Below are 23,221 nucleotides of genomic sequence, written 5' to 3' on the forward strand. Positions count from 1 at the left end.
AGATGTATTGGTGGTAGCATATTGCAAGGGAAGACGGGGTTGTGTTCTTTAGTTGATAATATTTCCCTGCCCCAGTAACCCTATCCAAGCCGGGGTCACTATTTCTGAATATTATGTAACTAGAACCTACTGCATACATGTTACGGATTAGGGCAGAACATTACTGGCAGTGGCATGATGAGTATGGTGGCGATGTGAAAGGGGTGCCTATGACATAGGCCCTTTACGACTAAATGCCTACAGTGAGTATGAAGATTAAGGGGCAGAATTTATATTTATTATCACAGTCTCCATTAATGGGCAAGTGGCAAATGTAATAATTTAGGGAAACAATGACTTGCACTGAAGCATGGGCACTTTCATAGCAAGATGAAATGAAAATTAATCAGGAGTGTTGGAATGTGTGGAAAACTTTGGTAAGCAATAAAGCCCTTTCAGAGCTTGGGGTTGGGCACTGTACCTTTTTTGTCCCCAATAACGAACGGCTCTAAATTTAATTGATGTCCGGTCCAAGGAGCTGCAGAACATTAGCACCTTTTGAAGGTAGAGCAGTAAATGCTAATGCTGACTCTGGCCCCATAACTTTATTTCTTAACTTCCCAGGTCTGAGTCTTTGAGTATGCTCAAAACGTCAATTTTAAGGAATGATCTGTGATTGCAGTTGGTTCGTCTTTTGATACACACCACTAGCTGAGGGCTGCAGAATCTCCATATGTCAATCAATCATTTGTAAAGAGCACTACATACCCGCGAGGGTCTCAAGGCACGGGGGGCGCTATTGATCAAACAGCCAGGTCTTGAGTATCCTCCTGAAGGTCAGCAGGTCTTGGGTCTGTCATAGGCTCAGTGGGAATGTGTTCCATGTCTTTGCGGGGATGTGGGAGAAGGATCTCCCACCGGTGGTTGTCCTTCGGATGCTCGGGACGGTGGCGAGTGAGAGGACGGCGGAGGGTAGCTGGCGGTTGGGGATATAGAAGGAGAGCAGTCTGTTGAGGTAGGCTGGGTCGGTCTTGTGGAGTGCCTTGTGTGCGTGGGTGAGGAGCTTGAAGGATACCCTCTTGTTGACGGGGAGCCAGTACAGGTTTTTCAGGTGGGGGGTGATGTGGCCGTGGCGTGGTACGTCGAGGATCAGTCGTGCCGAGGCGTTTTGGATACATTGTAGTCATTTGACGAGCTTGGTCGGGGATCCCGCATAGAGGGCGTTTCCGTAGTCAAGTCTACTGCTGATGAGGGCCTGGGTGAGTGTCTTTTTTGTATCTGTCAGGATCCATCTGTAGATCTTGCGGAGCATGCAGAGGTTGTTGAAGCAGGAGGAGGAGACTGTGTTGACTTGCTTGGTCATTGAGAGCGTTGAGTCAAGGATGATTCCCAGGTTGTGTGCATGGTCGGTGGGTGTCGGGGCTGCACCCTGTGCCATCGGCCACACACCCAGTGCCGTCGGCCACCAGGAGTCGTCCCAGGCTGAGGGGTTGGAGCCGAGGATGAGGACCTCCATCTTGTCCGACTTCAGCTTCAGATGGCTAGTCTTCATCCAGTCGGCAACGGCCTTCATTCTTTCATGGAGGTTGACTTTGGCGGTGAAGGGGTACTTGGTGAGGGAGAGGATCAGCTGAGTGTTGTCAGGGTAGGATATTATGTTGAGGTTGTGCCACGTGTGCGAGCTGGCCATGTATATGTTGAACAGCGTTGGGCTGAGGGAGGATCCCTGGCGTATGCCGCAGATGATCTCAGAGAGTTTGGAACGGAATGGGGGAGGCAGACGCTCTGGGTTCTGCCATAGAGGAAGGAAGTGGTCCAATCCAGAGCCTTGTCTCGGATCTCTGTGGCGTAGAGGCGTGCGCGTAGTGTGCGGTGGCAGACGGTGTCAAAGGCAGCAGAGAGGTCTAGGAGAATGTGTGCAGCGGTCTTGCCGTTGTCCAGCAGGGTCCTGATGTAATCGGTGGCGGTGATGAGGGCAGTCGCGGTGCTGTGGTTGCTGTGGAACCCTGACTGGGAAGGGTCAAGGATTTTCTTTGAGGTATCGGGTTAGCTGTCTGTTGACGGTTTAGTCAATGACCTTGGCCGGGAAGGGGAACAGAGAGATGGACTGGAAGTTCTTGAGATCTCTTAGGTCTGCCTTAGGTTTTTTGAGTAGGGCGTTGATCTCGGCGTGTTTCCAGATCTCTGGGAAGGTCGCTGTCTCGAGAGAGAGAATGATGATGTTGTGCAGGTGGGGTGCGATGGAGCTGCTTGCTCTGTTGAAGATGTGGTGTGGGAATGGGTCTGACGGAGAGCCGGAGTAGATTGTATGCATGGTCTTGATGGTGTAATCCATGCTCATGCTGGCCAAGGGTAGCAGGTGGTCGTGGTCGATGGTGTGCGGAGGGTCTGTTTTGTTGCTGTCTGTTTGGGCTGTCTGGGTGTTGAAGCTGTCATGGATGTCTGCTATCTTGCGGTGGAAGAAGGTGGCGGGTAGACAAGGGCGCCTCTGAGGGTGGAGTTAGGGTCTGTGTGGATCTGGAAATGCATGTGTTCAGCGGTGCTGAGCGTGTCATCGGTGCTAGCTGAGACCCTGATGCTGTTCTTGTGGACAATGGTGATTCCTTCTCCAACTATGTTGGTGTGGACCCTGCGGGTGATCTTGTAGCCGTGTGGGATGGCTATGGCGATGTCGGGTGTGGAGGAGTCGTTTATCCAGGTCTCTGTCAGGAAGGCCACGTCTGGGGATGTTGTGTCAAGCAGGTCCCAGAGCTCGACGGCATGCTTGTGTGCGGAGCGTTTGTTCAGTAGTATGCATCGGAGGTGGTTGGGTTCTTTCTTGGCGGGTGGTTCGTTGGCTCTGAGGCTGGTGTAGCTGCTGTTCCAGCAGGTGAAGGGGGCGTATGTGTGTTTCGGGCGGCCTTGAAGCAGGTGTGGCTCCGTCTGGAGTTGAGAGCGTGCAGAGTGATGACATCATAGTGGCGGTGATCTTCGTGGTGGGTGCGGGGGCCAGGGGCTCTGGCGCTGGGCACGGTCCAGGCGCGGATGGGCGCAGATGGGCTTGCCTTAGGCACGCCGAAGGCGTGCCAGCAGCCGGCATATATGGGGAGGTAGGAGGGAGGAGTAGCTGGGAGGCGAGGGCAGCGAATGGGCAGTGGGCTATCAAGGGGGCAGGGCCACAGGGGAAGCAGTGGCGAGGGCGGTGAGGGACAACAAAGGTAACAGAAAGAAAACGGGGCACAAAATCGAGGGAAAAACGAGTGACATGGAAGGCAAACGGGAATACAAACCGAGTGGAACAGAAGGCAAAAGGGGCACAGAAACGAGGGGAAAAACGGGTGGCACAGAGGGCAGAAGGGAACAAAAAAAACGAGTGGAACAGAAGACAAAAGGGGCACAAAAAAAAGGGAAAAACGAGTGGCACAGAGGGCAGATAGGCACAAAAAAACGAGTGGCACAGAAGGCAAACGAGCACAATAAACGAGTGGAACAGAAAGCAAAAGGGGCACAAAAATGAGTGGAAAACGAGTGCTACAGAAGGCAAAATGGCACAGAAATACCGGAAAAACGAGTGGCACAGAGGCTAAAACAGAAGGCAGAAGGGACAGGGAGGCACGGGGACAGCGAGGGGAACAGAAGGGTAAACCGGGCAGAGACACAGGGGCAGCAAGGGGTACAGAAGGAAAGACCAGGCAGAGAGAGCACAGGGACAGTGAGGGAAACAGAGAGAAGAAAAAGGGGCAAAGACCACGTAAGGCAGCAGGGAAAGACAGACAACAGCAGTCACAGACACAACAATGAAAATACAGGCAATACAATAAGAGCAATGAAGCGGAGGATGAAAAAACCTACCTAGGGCCTACCACTGGCCACCAGGGATGAGGCACAGGTGGTAGCCTGCGGGTGGTGGAGGGCCTTGAACTTCCTCAGCAGCGGCAGCTGGGGCAGGGAGACACAGGCGGTGCTGTGTGGAGGGGGAGCGACCTACCTGGTGGGGTCCAATCTCTTGAATCCTCACCCTCGTCACATCCATATTCCACCCCAAGTACATCCTCTTCTACAGTACCAGTTGAGAGTAAGGCATCTTTCTATTCTTGCTCTCTGAAAGGGAGGGTTGGTGCTATGTCAGGGTTGCTAATCATACTGAAAGGCAATCTCCATTTATGGCCAAGTGGCGCATTTTTTACAAAAGTCTACCACCCTCCCGTCTTCCTGTAGGCGATCCTGCCCTTCGGAAATGCTACTAAGCCATCCCCTTTGGGTTCCATGAGCCTGGACCGTCCACCGGTGAGCCTCCGCAACTTTACTTTCCACCCTACCAACCACAATTTGCGGCCTAATTAATTCGGCATCTCTCTCTTTTCACCCATCGAAATAGCGTGGTTAAAATGAATCAGCACCAAGACATCTTACTACTATGGTCATGCAATTTCTAACTGCAGGGTAAGATTGCCATACTGCCCGCACATCCGACTCTGACTGCTATTCCCCCTTTTCTATCGCTTCCTTCTTCACAGTCACTGTGCCGTTTTTTCTGGTTGCAATTAATTTAGTACCACCTATTGGACGCTACTAAATTGTTTACTTTTCGCGCTATGTTTCTTACTGGTGCCCTTAACTATATGTTGTGCTCAGTGAAAGTGGTTGAATGATTTATCCTTAGTTCACGGTCACTTCATCATCTTCCTCTTCCGATATCTCGGATTATGTTAAATGCCTGACTGTCACCCTAACGCATTTGTTATTTTGTTGAATGGCAACTCTTCTACTCTCACTGCACTGAGTTGTCTGGCAGAAAAAACTGAAGGACAATTAATGGACGCGCCTATGGTGGCTACCCTCTTACACAATATAGCTTAATTTTCCCAAAAATATCTGGTATATCACCGAATTCAAATGCCGTATTCACTTATCCTTGAATGCTCAGTTCCTTATTTCTTAGTTCCTAACCGCACTCCTTTCATGTCTCTCACTACGTTTGAGTGCCCTATCTCCTTTTTAGATGCCCTTGGTAAGGTCGCTGGCCGAATCCTTTTAGATCTATCTCCCTTTTAGATTCCCTTGGTTAGGTCGCTGGTTGCATCCTCTTAGAACGCCTTAAGGATTGGGCCGATGATCATAACTTAGTGGTCAATTAGGATGGCGGACGGACAAAGTCCGTCCGCCATCCTGTCGGGGGACGGGACTGTCCGCCACAGGGGCGGAGGTCCCGTGCCTCGAATTAGGATGCACCCGCCACAGTGGCGGGTGCATCCCGCATTTTTAACATTGCAGCGGGCAGTGCTAAAAGCACCGCCCGCCGGAATGCTAAAAATGTATGTTGTGCGTTTCAAAGCACAACATGACAGGCACAGCGCGGTGCCTGCCATGTTGTAATTTGAAACGAAGGGGGGAACCATAGGTACCCCCCATGTGTACCCCCACCCCCCTTCACCCTGGGGTCCCGCAATGGCCCCCCAAAGCAAAGACCGTATGCCTTTTCGTGGTGGCATTACCACCACGGAAAGGAATTGCCCACAGCACATCCTACTATGGCTGGAAGTGTCTGATAGACACCGCCACCATATTAGACCATTTCCGCCGCGGTCGCTAGGTGACTGCGGGCGGAAAAGCAGCGGACAGTCTTTCCGTCCGCCGCGGTCCCCCCGCCATTGTAATATGGCGGGGGGAAATAGGTGACGGACGGGCACGGATGGCGGACGGATCGCCACTGCCTGCATGGCGGTGGCGATCGGTCCGCCATCCTCATCGGCCCCATAATCTGACATACAGTAGGGGTTTAGAGAGGGATTGGGTACTGTGGAGAAAGCCCTAAATCTCTCACTTCTAATGCGGAAATATGTTGGAGCCAAAGGGGGGCACCTACACATGGCCTACGTTGATGTGACCGCGGCCTTCGATTGTGTAAATCATACTGTATTATGATCGATTCTTTTAGAAATGGGTGTAGAGCTACCCCTAGTGAACTTTTTTCGTGAACTCTATTCGGGCACAACAGCAAGAGTTAGGTACGGATTGAGGGGAGAACTCACTGCATCATTTGGGGTGGAGAAGGGGGTCAGGCAGGGCTGTGTCCTGGCTCCCTTCCTATTTACTCTTTATGCTAATGGGCTGGAATCAGCTATGCTGGAAGGGAGCAAGGACCTGCCCTCCATTGGCTCTCGTCCTATACCGGCGCTCCTATACGCCGATGATGCCGTGATTCTGGCAAGAACCTCCCTGCAGCTCCAATGCGTTTTGGATAGATACCGTAGTTTTATGGCAAGCTTGGATCTGAATATTAACATAAAAAAAACATATGTAATGCATGCAGGAACAAGATCCAAGAGAACGAAGGATATTTTTATCAATAATATTAAGTTGGAGAGTACAAACTCCTATCCCTATTTAGGGATTTTAATAGATATTAAGTCCTCATGGAAGCAGCCTATTGATGCGAGAAAGTTATCATTTCTCAGGGCTACCACCACCCTTGCAGCATTTGCACAAAAGCTAGGGAAGAGGTCACCACCCGAAATGATAAAAATATATCCAGCGAAGTGCACCAGTGTAGCAAGTTATGGAGCCGGGGTCTGGGGTTATGCTAACGTAGATATTCTGCAGAAAGTTGAGAACAGCCTTCTGAGATACCCACTTGCGGTTCCCCAGAGTTCTTCGACCTACTGCTGCTATCTAGAACTAGGGATGGTGTATATAACAGATACCATTAAAATCTAACCAATCGGGGGAGGAGCTACGCTAGAGAACAAGATGGCTGCTTAGGCTCCCGGCTCTGCCGACCTCCGTCTCCTGCCAGATGATCCTGTCATTTATCCTGTCTTTACGCCCTGCCTCCGTGTGTATTAACCGGACTACAGTTCGATGGTGCGATCCCGAGATTTCTACCGGTTTGGTAGACAGAGTTATATTGTGTTAAAGTTTGCGGCCTAGCCCCGCTTGGAAGCTAGGGTCTCGAGTACAGGCCCAGCCGGGTTCCAGTCGAACAGCATAGGCCGTGAACGTGTGGCAGGGTCTGGTCTATTGCTGTGGAGGTTTTCTTGGCCCGATTTTGATGGCGGTCTGCTGAGTTGGTAAACATCGAAGGAGGGGTGATGATGCACAACTGAGGCAGTGGGCGGAGGTCCCTGACCCGGTGGTCCAGTTAGCCACCCGCCGGCGTTCGCTTGCTTGGGATCTTCGCTTGCGGTGGAGAAGCGCAGATCGATGCCGCTGTGAACATTGAGTCTCCCTCTGCTGTTGTCCGTTCCACTTTTGACTGTTCCCCCGGGGAGACCGGGCTCTATGGGGGATGTGAAAATGGTCGTTATCGAGCGAGGAGCGGTGGTGCTGACTGAGAATGAACCGTCGTTGCGAACTGTGCTGGCGGCCATTGGGTCTCTTCATACTAACGTGGAAGCCCTTATTCATAAAATGATAGCGCGTTCATTTGAAAATGGGCGGATTGGACCGGACCCTGCTCCACTACAAGGAATGAAGCAGCTCGAGATACCCACGATGGCCATTTTGATAGAGGAAGCGGGCCCCGTGCAACGAGAGGTGTCGGAGCCTCCAGCCGGTGTGATGGCCGATAGGAGCGAGATCGGTGCTTCGAATGGATCGTCAAACCTACTATCAATGCTGTCTGTGGAAGGACTAATTGTTGCTCCCTTTCTGGAGACTTTTGATGAGAACTGTTTTGGGCTTGAAACCGCGTCTCTCCCTTATCCGCCAGTTCCATTACGATGGCGGAGGAAACAACGATGGGAGTTCATGATGGTGAGGAGAGTCTTAGGACCTGATGGAGTTCTCAGTGACTTAACATCTCTGCTTGATCTCAGTTTGAACTTTGCTGCACTTTTCTCGTATTTTGACTATCCAGTGGAGGCGGCAGTTCGTCCGAAAGGGGTTCGCACATCCGATCGGACGGGTCCAAGATGAGACTGATTGACTGGGTTTGACATCGTGGTCTTTATGGATGTAAGATTTGCTACCATGATGCTTGCGGGAGGTTGGGCGGTGTTTACAGTTTCCCCTGTTGCGTACTGCATTAGCTTTATATAGATTTGTGGATTTACTCTGGGGGATCCTTGGTTCTGGCGGGGGGGGAGGGGGGACCGGGGGCACGTACGAAGGTACCCTGCTCCATATTCTATTTTTAGTATTTAGTTAGATGGGGCGACAGGCACACTGCTAGTTGGGGTTCGGCGAAAGCCATATGCAGGGGTGCAGGGTGGGGGGATGGGTGTTAGTGTAGTTAGTTTAGGCTGTGGCGTGAATATTTTGTCATTTATCCGGATTGAGTTTTTTCGTATCTGGGGGCACTACGCCTTTCTTTATCCTGTTCTGTTGGGTGGCGGGAACTGAGCATCGTAGCGTATCAAACGTAGCTTAATTGTGTGCAGTGAACCATTATTGAACGATCTAAGCGACGATAATTCAATGACCCCTCCCATTGTTTTTTACAGGAATTCTGATATCTGAAAATGTTTGCTTATTATTGTAACTGAATGTGATGTCCCAGATACATATTTGTTTTATTTTGTTTTATATTTGAAAATAAAAAGAAATATAAAAAAAAAAATCCAACCAATCCTTCTATGGCATCGTGTTTGGTCGTCTGTACAGTGCGAACTGTCTCGAAGCCTCATACATGACTGCCTTACGCTTAAGATCAGTTGGCTTGCATATGTCAAAAAATTCCTTGTATAAAGTGAAAAACAGTGAACGTATCCTAATTGTGCGTTCTGCAATTTCCCTCCCCTATTTTCCTCCCCAGGCAGTAAAGGCTTTTCATTTAATAGGCATGCAAGCCATGTCTTGATGATGATCCACTTACCCCCTTGTTGGATCGAAACACCTTCAACACCAAAATACACCTTATGCATGTAAAATGTATCCTCATTGAAATTGTAAAGGTGTACCTTGTGAATTGTTTTTTAGGTCTCGCTGGAATAGCATCCGAAGAATGCGTCCAGCTGGAGACGTATAGCTGCCCATATCAGGGGAATTAGGGACAAGAGGGTGTTACGGGCTTTTCTGCAGGATTTGGGTGCGCGAACGCGCACGTCCAGCCCCGCGCCGTGCACATCCCTCCGATTTCTTGAAGTTGGCACCCATGCGCGCGCATGTACACACACAGACAGACAGACACTCGCTCTCTCACACACCCCCCCCCCCCTCACACGCATACACACACACCAGGCGGCACCACTTTTGAGGCGGCCGCCGAGGCCGCACGGACACTGGAGGAGGCCCGGCCGAGGCCCGTTGCGGCCACGGAGGCCTGTGAGCTGTGATAGGGCGGCGCGGTGGCCCGTGGCCAGTGGCGCAGGGCAGCACCTGCTTTACACATAAAAATCTGAGTTTTACAGTGCGGTGACACCCGTCGGACGGGACGGACAGTGACAGTAAATCAGATCCAACATCTCATCAGGCCATCTCCATCGATTTAACACAGTCAGTAGCGCACACACCATGATGCATTTAAATGTACAATACATGTCGGTTCGGTTGGTTTCACTTCCGATTATTTAGCAGCACGACGTCGCTCACAGGGGCCAGGGCCGTCAATCAGGTAGCGTGCGCGGTGCACACAGCCGCACCCAATGACGGCCCTGTACCATTTTGGGCCAGCCTTCTTGCCGCCACGCCAGTGTGACCTATGACGCGTTACGGCTGCGCGCTCACTGCCCCAGCCCCTCCCGTGACCCGTCGTGTCGAGGAGTGCGTGGACTGTGGAGAGAGACGACCACCACCATTCTTCTTGCCTGGCCTGGCCGGGGCCCTGCTGCCCTCAGCCCGGCCCCTGCCCTGTTCAGCGCTTTACAGTACTCACTGACCGTACTGTCTCTGTGTCACCACCATGTGCTGTGGGCTGTCACTGTGCGGCTGCGGGCGGGCGGCACTCTGCGCGACACGACGACACACACCAAAATAACTGAGGTGAGAGAGAGAGTCGGTCGCAGCGGGGCCCTAGGGGGGGGAGCGGGGAGTCGAGTCGAGTCCAGAGAATGCCTTTGAAGTAATTATTTATTCCAGAAATACTTTTGTTACAAGTTGTGCCCATCAGCAAGGATTGAAAATCACAACCGTGATGACAATGGCAATGCATGATCTTCTTTCTGACTTCAAGCACAGTTAGAAGCAAGACCGTCGAAGGACGAGCTTGAGGATCATACGGTACTTAGATAAGGTCAGGCTTGCATCCCCAAGAACAGCTCTGCCAACACAGCAGTGTACTTGGCAAACATAAATAAGATCTTTGTGAGGCATCGCCAAACACTCAACTGTGAAATCACCATGCTTGAAATCAACAATGACCAGACATCTTCCCCCGAGAATCTGCATTTACATGACGTTTGAACTTTGGCATTTGCAAAACACATAGCTGCCATAACCTCGGAGTCCTAGTACTAGGGACTGTACTGAAAGATATACATTAACTGGGGCAGCTTTTTAGAACAGCCAGGTTTGTAATTGTTTCCTGAAAACAGCTTCGGACAAGTGTAGGCAGGGATGGTTCCAGAGTTCTGGGGCCAGATATTCGAAGGAGCGTCCCCATTTGTCTGAACTGCTCCACGCTCAAGGCGACGCCAGGTGAAGAATTCTTAGATCGACGTGTAGTAGTGGGGCCATAAGGATGAATAAAGTGCTGGATACATCGTTGGCCAGAGCCTGTTTTTTGTAGCTCGTGCCAACTCTTTTCTAACAGTGTGGTTTATTTTCTACCTGAAACCAGAAGGCAATATGGATTACATTACTGACTGCTTGTTTTCACAGGTGTTGAGATGGGGGCAGACATACCAGGGTGGTGGGGCTTGATGTTATAGCTGAGTTTCAAATCGCTATGTGTGACTGTGACATCTTCATAATTGCAGTGCAATTATGAGTGACATTGCAACTACTATGAGTGACACTGTCTTGCAGGCATAGCTGCCAAAGTTTCAGATTGCTATGTGTGGCACTGTCATAATTTTAGAGCAATTATAAGTGACATTACGCCAGCAATGGAAGGGCACTAAACAGACACAGACTGTGTGACTACTACTGTATCAGAGGTCAGGCAGGCACAGCAGCTGTTAATAAGATGATATAATTGATCTGCTCATTCATGACCTGCGCTAGCCTAAAAAAGAGAAATTAATAGCATAGCAAGTGCAACTAGGTTGGTTATACCATCACTCATTCTCAGGTATTATTGGTTGCTAGTGCAATAAGATCAAAAAGAATGCTGGGAAGTGTCAGCGCAAAACCCGGTGGTGTTTTGCTCTTAACATGAGATCGTTCAAATAAATGAATAAATACAAATTGCACTATCACAAAGGTGTAAAGTGAAGTCCTAAAAAAAGTTATACATTATATTATACTGGTTTTACACATATTCAAAGAAAGAATGGTGAGAGGCCCCGGGTCCGGCGCACAAGGAGAAGCATGTTACTTAGTACTTATGCTTAATTGGTTACAAAGTCTACATTTCCTAATATTTTTATAGGGTTAAGGCATTAGGCATCTGTTTCAGAGGTGCCCAGTAACTATCAGGGAATAACAATTGGTGAGATAACCCTGGAGGTTAAAGTATTTCTTGGAGAAATTTCTGTTTTGCGTAGTCTTAAATCTGACTCGAAGTAGTATACCACAGGGTTGAGCAGGGGTTATCAAAGGGTGTAGCCCCCTTAGACTGACTTAGGAAGAAGGGTCCCCACTTATACAGTGGCCAGCCATTGCCAACTAGAGACCCCCATTTCTAACAAACAACCATTGCGATTTTGAGAGGAGTAAACATCTCAATGCCCATTAGATTCCCCATCTTAGACTAATGTTCTGATTTGTTACCTTTGCCTCAAATTGTAAAGCGCTCTGATATCCTTTGGGTTCAAGTTTGCGCTATATAAAACTTTATAAATAACAAAATGTAACTTACATGATCGAGGTAATTCTTAGCAGCAATACTACATGTCTCTCCTCGGAGACTCGGACATCTTTGAAGTGCTCACCGTCCTTTTTCCCCATCACCCCCCCCAAGGGCCGCCAATCTGAGGGGTAGCCCCGGGCGCCACAAGCTCTAGCTACGCCCCTGCATACACACAGACTCCAAGACACATACACACACGCACGCTCACACACATACAGAGCCCCCCCCGCACGCACACACACACCTCCGCCCTCGCAGCTCAGCAAAGACCCCTACTCACCGGTACTCGTCTCCAGTTCTCCAGGCAAGGGCTCGTTGCAGGCGGCGGTGGTCTCTTCCTTCGGTGCGGGGCTCTCTCACCTCACGGGAGCCCCGCTAGCACCAGCCGCCCTTCTCCTCCTGCCCACACGCGGGCTTCCGGTGTGTCTTGATGTCCCGCCCCCGGCCTGCCTGACTTCCGCCCGGGATTGTGCACGCCAGGCAGTGTTGTGCCCCAGTTCTGAATCCCGCCTAACAGGAACTACGGAGTAATCAATAAGGCAGTGAGTGTCCCGGCCCTCTTCTGTACAGCCCAGGTAAATTAACTTTAAGTATATTACTAGCTGCCACTGCACCAGACCCGTGGGGCTGGAATGTTTAAACGGTCATGGTCGGTACCGGGGTGCCTGGGCAGAACCCCAGCCTCTCACCTGCCCTGCGCAACCGAATTCTAGTGTTCTTCTGTTGCTCCCCCCACTTGATGTATGCATAGCTTTAATATCTCTTAAAGCCCACAGTTCCACGCATGCAGTGTTGAGTTTAAGGTGTATTCGTTACTCTTGGGTTTTGAGGCCAGCAAATCTTTACAATGCCTGGAGCGGCTGACACTGTCCCTTACACATCCAGGGTAGCGAGTGTGGGTATGCTATATACTTGTGGGTGCACACAGCTGTGCTTGTGAAGGACTTGATACCGAACGTCAAACGTCGCCAGAGGATGTACATTCTATATTGCAAAACATTGAAACAAGCAAGAGGCAAATAATATTGTTTCACCCTCACACACTCTGCACCCACACACACTCTGCACCCTCTCACACACTCTGCACCCTCTCACACACTGCAACCTCTCACACACTGCAACCTTTCACATACTGCACCCTCACACACTGCACTGTCACACACTCAGTGTCACATAATTATATGCCACACAATTACACTCTACTGAATACAACATACGCTCACACAATATCACTCAGTGCCACGTAATTCTATGCTACATAATTACACTGCGCTCAATGCAACATACACTCCAAATACCACTCAATGCCACGTCATTACACACCACATAATTACACTCTACTGAATGCAGCACACACTCCAAACAATACCGCTCAACGCCACACAATAACTTTACTGAATACCACATACACTCCTCATAATACCACTCAGTGCCACATAATTATATGCTACATAATTACTGCGCTCAAAGCAACATACACTCCGAATACCACTCAGTGCCATAAAATTACACGCCACATAATTACACTGCACTCAATGCAACATACACTCCAAATACCACTGGCCCACATAATTACATGCCACATAATTACACTGCACTCAATGTAACATACACTCCAAATACCACTCAGTGCCACATAATTACACGCCACATAATTACACTGCTCTCAATGCAACATACACTCCAAATACCACTGTGCCACATAATTACACTGCACTCAATGCAACATACACTCCAAATACCACTTAGTGCCACATAATTACACTGCTCTCAATGCAACATAAACTCCAAATACCACTCAATGCCACATAATTACATGCCACATAATTACATTGCACTCAATGCAGCATACACTCCAAATACAACTCAGTGCCATATAATTACAAGCCACATAATTACACTGTACTCAATGCAACACACACTCCACCCAATACTGTAGCAGGGATTCCGTTCTCTTACAGAACTGTGCATAGAGATCCGGAACCTCAGTGAATTAGGGTGACCCAAAACTCACCTCAGTATCCAAAATCCGCTTACCGAGCCAGCTACAGTGTCTCATTGGTCATAACAAACTACCAATGACTTAGACAAACCAGAACATGAACTTAGGTTACCTCAGGTATCGTGGAACACATGAACACTCTTTCGCTCTATAATCATTTCAAACCAGAACGTGGAGTAAAAGAGGACACGTGCACATTTGAAATATTTATTATTCAATGCAAGGTTCTCAAACGCAGTATCTTATATAATACAAGAAGACATATTATAAGAATCAGAGTTATCAGCATAGTCACTAGTCCATAATAAGCAAACGGTGATAGCATATTATAATGCAAAAATCAATAGAAATTTATATCACCTATTTCTCACACTCCCTATTTAGCATATTATATTATATCTAAGAAGGTCTTATTTGGGTTTTAGCAGGGCGGGCCCATACCTCTAAATGTCAGGAGGAGAGGATCACATCATCTGCTACCAGCTCTCTGCATGCGAAGCATCATCAAGTGTGTTTTTGCATTCTTAGTAACTCTATCTTAAACTCGCTTAGAGCCCAATGTTGGCAGCAACTGTATTTGTGTTATGTCTAGTGGTGCGTGGATCAGACCTCCCAGCAACCTTGTGTTAGGTTATTCTTAGAGGGTTCAGCACTCACTGTTCAGACAGTGTACCAAGCACGACTGATATCAGAGTAATAACATATTATTCTCAAATAAATCACATCTTTCGTCTAGGTTGAAAGCTACAATAACAATTATTTGTCGTGTGCAAACTAAAGCCAAAGGAAAATATGTTGTTTAAACACTTAATAAACTCATGCTAACTTAACACAGTATATAGAAAAGCAGCATCTATATGACACCCCCCAATGATCCGAAGATGGTCAAATTACACAAGTCAATACTAGAACAGAGGCATAACATGAAAGCAGAGTTCAACAATATTGAGCCAAGCTAAATGTGTATATAAAAATTATATAAAAATATGTACGAATGCCTATAGTGGCCAAAAAAATGTTTTAATCCAAAGTCTTCAACTCGAGGCCAAGTATAAAGTTATAGGCCTAGGTCATATAAAGTTAAATGTTCGTAAGAAAAAAGGCACCTTTCAAAAATACTAAAAAGTCACGTGCCATAATAATGAAAGTCTCCAAGGCATCTCATGATTGGACAGAATATGCAAAATAGACAGCTTCCAACATGAAATCACTGTCATCATCCGAAAACAGTTCAGCCATCCAATTAAGTAATGGGAAAGAACATACGTGCTCCTCCGGCACCAGATCCTCTAGCAACATCAGAGGACAACTCGGTGGGTTCTCAAGAACGCTATGTGCCAGAAACTCATGCGCCGCTGCGGGTATGTCCCACTGACCCATTAGTCCATGCATCGCTGCCAAGGCCATAATCCTTTCGCCAGAACAAACCAACTCGTGAGCAACTACGGAGCCCATCAGGTGATTAAAATCGACGTCAGAAGATATCGGCAAGCAGAGACACAAATCAATGGCCCAGTCGAAATCGCAGCTCAGGCAATGAAACACAGGCTGGGCACATGTGAAATAGGAAAATCGAAACGATAATCCAAATGCCGTGCTTAAAGTCGCAAGCGGCAGGGCGCCATAGTAATCAAGCATCCGGTTACGAAACAGTGTCAGAAGGAGTTGAGCGGCTTCTTGCGCAGGACGGGCATCCATGTTTTAGGAAGCAGAATAATATCAAAATGCCTGCAGCCAAAGCCAGCAAAACAGGGAATCCGCCAAACAAACTTGAAAATATAGAATGGAAGAAAGCGGGGATGACACCAAAAATCTTTTCGAATGTAGTCACGAGACCACTGCTAACTAATTTAAAAAAATGAGCTAAGCCAGACGTGGAGGAGGCATTAAAGATTTGATTAACTAATTCGCAGAAATGAAACGGCAAGTCAGTATTTGAAAGTGCCTGCACCTCTGTGCGTGTGTTAGCTATGTGAAGGACATAGGTTTCACGGGCCGAGCTCAGGGCCACTTCCTTTTGAGACAAAAGAGCTCTTATTCTCCTCATACCATTGAACTCCGCTTTCAAGGTTGGGATGCGTGGCCAGATGAAAACATCTGAATTCCCATGTGTGGGAGGATATAGTACATTTTTGCAACACACCACACGTTCTGATACAGTAACCACATAAGCGATACCGACCATTAACCCACAACACTCTTCATTATTCAAAAGCAAATAATTACAATTTGCCAATAATGTAAATGTGGGAACTATTGCTGGAACTAGTGTGCCTTTCAAAACACAGGCTAAATTAGGCCGGTCCTAATTACAAGAACCGTGTAACTGGATGTGTCTGCATATTAATGAATGGTCAGGCGACTGTGTGCATTCTTCACCATTAAGATTCACTTCCTTTCCATCTTTCAGACATCTGTATGTGTATGGTAGAGACCATGTCCCATGGAGGAATGCGCTGCCTAGTGGTTCATATCGCCCTATTGCAATATACCGCATACAATTAGTAAATTTGTACAAAGCAAATGGTAACGTAATTAATCCATGGATAAGCCATGTTGCAGCAGCGGCTTCAGCTACAGAAAAGGGTAAAGATTCTAACATTTCAATATGTAACATAGAAAATGATGCAATCGGCATTAAAAGCATGCGCTGCTTGTCAGTCAAATTAAATGGGGCAAAGAGGGAGGACACGTTCATGTAACTCCAGGGCACACGGCCCGCCTTAAGAGTTTGTAGTGTCCATGCAAACTGCATTACAGAACGCAATTGATTTTGACCATGGTATAATACAGACACCTCATCATTCACAATGTCAACTACAGAAGAAATAATATTATTCAACGTGTAAATTCGGGAAGAAAGCATGTTAATACTGTTATCGACAACTGCAAGCACTTTTTCCAAATTTGCTTGGTCAATCGCTCTTGGGCGCTTAGCAGCCTCAATTTGTGAACATTTCCAAATTTCATTGTAAACCGCATAAATCCACCATTTAGATCTACCATTAGCCGGGCCTTTTATAAAATCATTTAAATCCACATTATCATTTAACTGGGATAGATGTAGTTTAACTGCAGCTAACGTGGAATGTTGCAACCAATTCTGACACAGTTTCCCCACGGAGTAAGTTGTGACAGTATGATTAGTTTCAAAACGGTGGATCAGGCCTGGCTTGTGTAAACCCCTCAGTCAAACCCAGAAAACGACGTTGGCAAGAATCAGCACTTCTATGCCATATCAGCCAACCCTTCAGATCCAAACTGGATACATTAAAGGATGAATTATGCAATAGAGTTTGTAACTCACGAATGGACAATTCAGTATAATTACCCCAACCTGAATATTCTTCCAATTCAGGGATAATTGGTGTATTTAATTTTTTAGAAGTAGCAAATCCAAAGCATGTTTTTTGGGAAATAGTAGAATTTAGAAACAACATGTGATTCGGGTGAGACATGCACAGTGCAAAGCCTCAGTGCCTTGTACCTGCCAATCTTTGGTACCCTAAACCGATTTAAGGTCAATTGTTTCCTTCCATAGCTCATAGCCATCCACAGCTAACTTGTCTAGAAAGGACAATTTTGTATCGGTAAGTCTAACTTTGTACAGGGACTTTTGTGTCATTTTGAAATAAAATGACTCAGGATTTCATTGATTAAAGTCTGTAAAATAAGTGTATTTTTTCAGAAATGTACTGGAGCTGCCTCTTAATGGAGCTGGGCAATGTTCCCACTGTGTGTAATTTACAGTGCCCCTTCTGGAACTTGTTTTATGCAGAAAATGATTACCATAATGTTGAAAGCAAAACAAATCACCATAATTAACAGAATCTAAGTATAAATCCTCAGCATCAAAGGCAGCATAGTATTTCAAATCAGAGAATAATGCTTCCACGGCCTGAATATCCCAATCATCAGAACTTATATTTTGTTTTACCACATCCCCAATGTTTACTCTAAGCACATTCGGAACATTAATCACTTCAGTGGGGCCATGTATTTGAAACCTAACCGCATCCCACACAATCCCATTAAGAACAGGCCACGCAGTGATGTTAACTGTAGTCAAATCTCTTTTCAGTCTGTGCGCTGAATGTGAAGAGGAATGAGGGTCCAATGTCCCATTAAGGTACCGAATTCCTGTTCTTTCTTTGACATAGTGGCCATCGATCAGACGGAAAAATTAAAACACAAAACCAATTGACATAAAAAGATAAACTGAAAATAGAATCATCCAAATGTATGTCCAAGGGGGAACCAAAATTCTTTTTTTTAAATAAAGTGGCATATATTGCAATATTTGAGGGTTTCTTTGAATGTACTGAAACAGAGTCAAAAGAGAATCTGGATTGTGTGGCCAAACGAGTCTGCAAATCCGGCATTGATAAATCAGTTGGATAGGTGTAGTTCAGCTCATCAGTGTCATTTACAGGAAAAGTATTTAATAAAGGACTGGAAATAACAGGCATCTCGAGGGACACCTCTGGCTCAGCACCAGAAGTAATGGCCAACACAGAATGCCTCACCATGGAAGGACAGGATACTGCCGGTGTCATGCTATGAAGAATCGGCCACCCTGTGTATCTTGACATTGTCAATTGAGATAAATCTGTTTTCCTTACGACCTGGAAGTGGTGTTAATATGACTGTTCTCGTGCCCTTCACTCCAAGAACCCGAACCGGTGCACGATATGAAGGACCAAACTCTTTCTTGTTATCGATCTTCTCTCGAACCAGTTCTCCAACTTGGGGTAGCCAGCCAATTACCGGGATCTGCAACGCATCATCCGATGTGGAGGGCTAATGGTCCTTTGCTAGACTGTCTCTGGTCTTTTGTAGATCCTGTAAAACATTGCAATGTTCATCTACGTCAAAGGCCGTGGCCTGGGCCTTGCAGTCTAGACCGTCGAGGTCAGGGACATACATCTTGATACCAAAGAGCATTTCGTATGGGGTCCGCCCACCCAGAGACCTTCAAGGGAGATTATTAAGCGCACGCTGCACGCAATTGAGATGGGCCAACCAGTTTCTGCCAGTGCCTATAACTCGAGCTGTCAAAGATTGCTTTAAGTCACGGTTCATTCGTTCCACTACACTGTTACCCTCAGGTCTGTACGGAGACGAAAACTTGACTTGGACCCCCAACGAAACCATAGCATCCTTATACGCCTTAGAGGCGAAAGCCGGACCCTGATCCGAATGGAAGGTACCACAGGCAAAAATCCCTACAAAGACACGCAAATCCTTAATGACAGTCCGCGAATCAGCGCTCCGATGGGGCCATACCCACACAAAGCGTGTGCATGAATCAACTGCTACTAAGATGTACTTATACGCAGTATCAGAAGAAAAAGGACCGCAGTGATCTAAATAAACACATCCTAGTGGTTTATTAGAAATGTACAACTGTGTCTGAGGCGGACGCGCAGCAGTTGAAGGTTTAATCTGCTGGCAAATGTCACATTGAAGGACATAATCGCGCGTCTGTTTGTACAGTCCCCGCCACCTGAACCTCTGTTGTAGCTGAGTTACAGTGGCCGAGACGCCCACATGCGCAGACGCCACACCTTCATGAGCTGCTGTAATCAAAGTAGCTCTGTGATCCGAGTTGGGAATTAAACGTTCGCCAACTTCAGGAATTTTCACATAAGGAACCTTCTCGGGACTTAAGTGGTATGTGTACTTCGAAGGGAACCCCGCAGGATATTTACCTCCCTTCTCAGTGGCAGCAACAGCCGCCAAGATGTCATCATCTATTTTACTTTTGGACCGTGTAACTGCTGCAACTAAGTATTTTGATACTGTTGACTTCGCCGCTTCATCAGCAAGTGAATTACCAACAGCGTGGACTCCCACACGCTGGTGGCCAAGAGTATGAATCACAAACACGAGTGGTAACTTTTCTTTAAGTTCCACCACTCGGACCCAGATCATTTTATGTTTTATTGTGCTACCTTTGGAATCACGAAATTCATTCTGAATCCAAAAGAACAAGTTTTCATTGTAAGACTGGACACAGTAGTAAGAGTCACTTATGATTAAAGTCGTCACACAAGGATCTGCGTACTCCAATGCTAGCATCAGAGCACCAAGCTCTGCTAATTGTGCAGTGCAGTCACCAAGTGTCTGCGTGTGCACGACACTGGGCTTGAACTCATCGTTCACCATAGCACCGACCACAATGGTGCATGCGGAAACGTAGGCATGTTTAGAGCCATGCGCAACCTGCGCCGAACCATCAGTGTAAATGATGCAATGGAAATCCTCCAACGGCCGCATTGCTAAAGGAGCCGGGTGAACGAATTCATACTGTAAGTACTCCTGCGACCGTAAAGTGGCATCAAAAATAAACGGGACATCCTGGGATGTCAAGGATGCAGTCCATTGTATCCACCGAGGGTGCAAAGCTTTGGAATTTGGTACACTGGCTTTCGTAACTGCCTCCAACGCAGGACACGGGGTAACAACCAACATGCGCTTTCCCTGTGACAGGGCACGTTCTTTGAGAATTGCCATCTGCACAGCCGTTAAAACTTTCTCCACAGTGGAAAATCGCATTTCAGCCGAGGTGTACAAGTGTGACTTGTAAGCAATAGGTACTGTATCTCCTTCATTAAAAGTTAGGTACGTGAAACCTACCGTCCCAGGGACAATTCTTATCACCAGGTTGGTCTGGTTATCACGAGCCTGTAAATATTCAGAAGCGAGCAAATCAGCTTGCAAAGACTGCAGAATAGCTGAATGCTCAGGCAGCCAGCATGATTTGGAAAAAGATGGTTGTATCAAAGCATACAAAGGCTTGATACGCTGGGCATATTCCAGAATGTATGTTCTTCCGAAATTCAAGAAGCCTAGTAAAGATTGTAATTTTTTCAGTGTTGTCGGAGAGCGCAACTGTGCGCATTTCTCCAAGAAGTGAGGAGCCAAACCTTTTCCTTCATTGTTGAGTTCATAGCCTACAATCAACACTGTGTACTCTGCAATGTGCGATTTTGCAAAGTTAAACTTGTAACCCATGTCTGCAAAGTTACAAATAATACTGTTCACTCGATACAGATGCTCCCAAAGCTTGTCGTCTGTGAGATAGATGTCATCCACATAAAAACAAGCATCTGGGTCGACCCTCTCCAACAGAGAGACTATGCGGGCGGAAAATACTCTAGGACTATTCTTATAGCCCATTGGGAGATGCCGAAACATTTTTTGCACACCGCTGCATGTGAAGGAGGTCCATTGGGAACTTAGACCATCCAATCTATGGGCATAAAAACCATTGGAAATGTCAAGCGTGGTTTTGAACCGCTTACGCACAAGACTATTCACAAAGGCAGAGCCGTGGGTGTTCTGTACTGCACAGTTACGGCAATGCGAGTTTAAATGCCGGTAATCGAAAACCAAACGAAATGAGCCTTCCGGCTTGTTCACAGTAAAGAGGGGGTTATTCATCGGTGACACACATGTTTCAATTACACCTTGATATTCCAATTGTTCAAGGATTGCCGCGACTGAATCTTTGGCTTCACGTCGTATGGGATATTGAGGTTGAGGCTGCGGCTGACACGTAAAGGAATCTCGTGGCTTGGGGACAATTTATCCCAGCCACATTGATTGCGGTACACAGCCGGTGCAAGCGCTGGAGCCCACTCTTCTGCAAAGTGCAGCGCTTCCACTCTCGAAACAGTGTTCGCGAAACTGGGTAGGATTACCTCCTCCCCTCTCGGATCTGCGAGAACAACTGGTGGGGGCCAGTCAGCCTCCGAAAGCAAAATGTCATACGTAGATGAAAGATTTTCCCAAAATACCCCTTTTATGGTACGCTGTATGTCACCTTCTATCAACAGGACAATTTCAAAAAGTCTATCAGGGGGAGCAACTCTTGTCTCAGCTGCTTCAATTACAACATAAGTATCAGTCGCTGTCACCTTCAGTAGTGGACAGAGGGCCTCTCTCACTATGGTAATCTCCGTCGCGCTGTCCAGCAAGGTCAGAGCCCACGTCAGATTCCGAAGCCGCGTTCTCACAATCTGAGGCATATCGATGCGCCGTTAAGGCAGTGACTTTCTTCTTGGCAAACTGCGGTCTCTTGGGCGTAGAGCCCTCCTGCTTGTCTGCACCGTTGCGCGGGCGGGGCTGGTCACGTCCTTGCTGGCCACCCCGGCCCTGCCACCCCCTCCACCACCGGTTGACGGGCCAATGAGTCCTGAAAGGAACGAGGAGAGCGTTGTTCAGAAGCCTGAAAACGATCAGGAGATTTAATCATCGCGCGGTCGCGCAAATCATAAACACGTTCCGACTGCGCAGGCAATGGAGATGCAGGGCGAGATGTCTGAGCCTGTTGTTGTTGTAGCTTACCCTGTTTCTGTTTTTAGGCCAATTTTGTTTTTTATTCGGATTGGGCTGAACCGCCGCTACTGAAGATTGTACCTGGGGCTGCTTTTTCTCTTTATCAGAAAAAGGCTTAAGACCCTTGGCATTGCGGCCAACTGTTTTATAAGCCGCCACAATTATCTTTGCAACTGTTGGGGTTTCTCGGGATCGGGAATCGAGAGGCGGCAGACCCGAGAGCAGAGGACGGCCCGGGACCAGGGTTCCATTCCCGGCGCGGCAGGTTTCTGGACCAGGGTCAGCGGACTCGATAATTCTCTCGCCTCGGTGCCCACTCTGATCAGCGATCACACTCGGCAACTCTGGGCATTAGCTTGCCTCATCTTCACTAACGGCCCCACCAGACCGCCGGGGATGCCTGGTCTCACCCTGGAGATACCCATTAAGGGACCATCTCTCAGGGAAGCCAGGAAGGGTTTCGCAGCGGTCGAAGCGCCTTGGGACCCTCCGGGTAAGTACTGCGCTATATAAATGCCTATACATACATACATACATACATACATACAAAGTTCACTGCATCCCCCTTGACATTTGCAAGGATCAAATCGCAAACTACATCAAAGGTGCCACACAGGCGCATACCCAACTCAACCACAGACTCCGGTCCGTGATCATCTTGAACACGTTTAAGGACCGTAGACAGATTGGACATAGACGGGTGCCAAAGCATCTCGAATACACCGCTGCAAAAATCTTTCCCCATGTCTCACAGTCAACGAGCTCAGGGACTAAATCTTTCGGCAAACTAAGCGTAAGAATCAGGTGTTTTTCACCCGGAGTCGTATTCGGAAACACCGCTTACAGCTGGTCAAATTTTTTGGCAAGCCAGAAACGAAAATCATCCTTATCCTGGGGCTTCTTGCCCATCACGGAATTGACCATTACAGGTCTGATTTTCAAACCAGTCTGCCCTGCCGGAAGCACCGCACCTCCCGGGGCTCCACCCTGAAGATTACGGCTTGTGTAGTGCACTAGGGCTCTAATCG

The sequence above is a fragment of the Lissotriton vulgaris genome, chromosome 3_1 (assembly GCF_964263255.1).
Source record: "Lissotriton vulgaris chromosome 3_1, aLisVul1.2, whole genome shotgun sequence".
NCBI classification, from domain to species: Eukaryota; Metazoa; Chordata; class Amphibia; order Caudata; family Salamandridae; genus Lissotriton; species Lissotriton vulgaris.